General features: G+C 40.8%; 1 protein-coding gene across 1 annotated transcript in view; it reads right to left on the reverse strand.

The window, feature by feature from the left end:
• PIG-S (phosphatidylinositol glycan anchor biosynthesis class S) overlaps positions 1 to 2,500 on the reverse strand; it is a 49,632-nt gene that overhangs the window by 12,727 nt on the left and 34,405 nt on the right. The gene's annotated exons all lie outside the window — the stretch shown is intronic.

A 2,500-nucleotide genomic window follows, 5' to 3' on the forward strand; every position in this document is an offset into this window, starting at 1 on the left:
GGGGGGTAGCGGGATTGGTTAATTTTATGTAGGGGGGGGGGGAGGGGGGGGGGGGGGGATGGTGGTAGGAGAGAGGATTTTGAATATGGGGATATATATGGTGGGGGGAATAATGGTTTGGGTGGGTGATTGGTTGGTTTTAGGATGAATAGGGGGGGGGGATATGGAAGAGTGGAGTGTTTAAAGAAAAGGAAAGGGTGGGGGGGGTTGTGATTTAATGGGGGAAGGTTTGAGAAGATTGAGGAGGATAGAGAAAAAGAGAGAGAAAAGAGATGGAGAGCGTGATAAGAGAAAAGAGGAGACGAGAGAGGGAAGTAAGAAGGGGAGAGACAAGAGAGAGAGAGAGAGAGAGAGAGGGAGAAAGAGAGAAGGAGGAGAGAGATAGAGAAGAGGAAGAGAGAGGATATAGAGAGAAGAGAGTACGAGATTGTTAGATAAAGAGGAGATGGAGAGAGAGAGAGAGAGAGATTTGATTTAATCAATGTAGGATAGGTTGGGTTTAATGGGGTATTAGACAGTGTGATTTTGACTACTTAATTCATGTGCAATACTGATTGGCTGTGTGTCTTGAACTGACGAACTGCTTCCGTGTGTTCGTATCTTTCTGCCTCGGAACACAACTTTGCTAGGCACTGTGTTGGCTATCGAACCCCGAAAAGAATTGACTAAAGATGTTACTTAAGACATGTATGGACAGACAAGACAACAGATCAGGTCAAGAGTCAACTAGTAAATAAAAAAAATAAAACTCCAGACCAGTCTAGCCTGAACAGATCTTAATTCCTATCCTGATGGCCCAGAAAAAAGACTTTCCTTGTTATTAAGCAGAGTCCACAATAAAAACCATGGCACGTGAACGTCTGTCTCTTAACCACCGACCTACAACCAGGGCATCGATTGGTTATAACAACTGCTCTCAGTGGGTGGCGTACAACCATGGCCAGCAAGCTGTTTACATTGATGGCACCGGTGGCACAGGGTGTTTACAAACTGATGGCAGCAGTGGGTGGCTTACAACTAGTGCCAGTAGGTGGGTTACAAACTGGTGGCACTGGTGGTTTACACTCCCTCTCTCCCTCCTTCCCTCCCTCCATCTCTCTCTCTCTCTCTCCCTCTCTCTCTCTCCCTCTCCCTCTCTCTCCCTCTCTCTCTCTCCCTCTCTCTCCCTCTCTCTCTCTCCCTCTCCCTCCCTCTCCCTCTCCCTCTCTCTCCCTCTCCCTCTCTCTCTCTCTCTCTCCCTCTCTCTCTCTCTCTCTTTATCTCTCCCTCTCCCTCCTCTTTATACCCGCTCCCCTCTCACTCCTCGACTTTATTCTCTCCCCCCCCTCTCATTCTCTCCCTCTCTCCCCCTCTCTCTCTCTCTCCTCGCTCACTCTTCTCCTCTCCTCCCTCTCTCTCCTCTCACTCTCTTCTCCCTCACTTCTTCGAACGCTCTCTCTTCCCTCCTCTCCTCTCTCTCTCTTCTCGCTGTCTCTCTCCTCTCCCCTCACTCATTCTCTCTCTCTCCTCTCTCTCTCCCTCTCTCTCTATTTATATATAAATAAGTTTATACATATACATATATATATACATATATGTATATATATACATATATATACACATATATATATATATATACAATAGCATATAAACCCACTATACACAAAATGTTTTATTTGTTTCATCTTCTAATAAAGTATGTTTTATGTATAGTGTGATTATCTGCCATTTTATCAGCACGAAGAAGTGTCATATATATTCATATATATATATTTATATTTTATATCATATAGTATATATATTGATATAGATAGTATATATATTTTTTATATATATATATATAATTTATATATTAAATATAATAATAGTATATATAATATATATATATATATTTAAATAAATATATATATTTTAATTTATATTATATTATCATAAAATATAATATATTAATATACATATATATAAATTATTTTTTTTTTTTTTTCGTTTTGTTATGCGCCTGTTTTTTTTGGACTTTTTTCATTTTTTGAATTTTATTTTTAAAAAAAATAAGATAACAAAACCAAAAACGAAAAGAGACGGAGACAAAACGAAGATGAAAAAAAAAAAAAAAAAACAACAGATAACACACACCAACACACCACCCCACAGCACACCACCCCACACCCACACACCACACCCCCAACACACACACACATCACACACTACACAAACACCACACACACAACCACAACACCAACCCACACACACACACCCACACACACACGCACACACACCCCACACCACACCACCCACACACACATCACCCATATCACACACACACACACAACACACAACACAACCCACATACCCAACAAACACCCACACAACCCACCCACATATCACCACCCACACACCCCACACACTCACACACAAACACAACACCCACAAATTATCACACTCTACACACAACATACATACATGATTCCTTTCCCAGTATGAGATACAAATAAATATATATATCAAACAAACTATAAATCTA

This window comes from Penaeus japonicus, unplaced genomic scaffold (genome assembly GCF_977035675.1).
Source record: "Penaeus japonicus unplaced genomic scaffold, GWHDUDI00000001_assembly GWHDUDI00000003, whole genome shotgun sequence".
In the NCBI taxonomy this organism is placed as follows: Eukaryota; Metazoa; Arthropoda; class Malacostraca; order Decapoda; family Penaeidae; genus Penaeus; species Penaeus japonicus.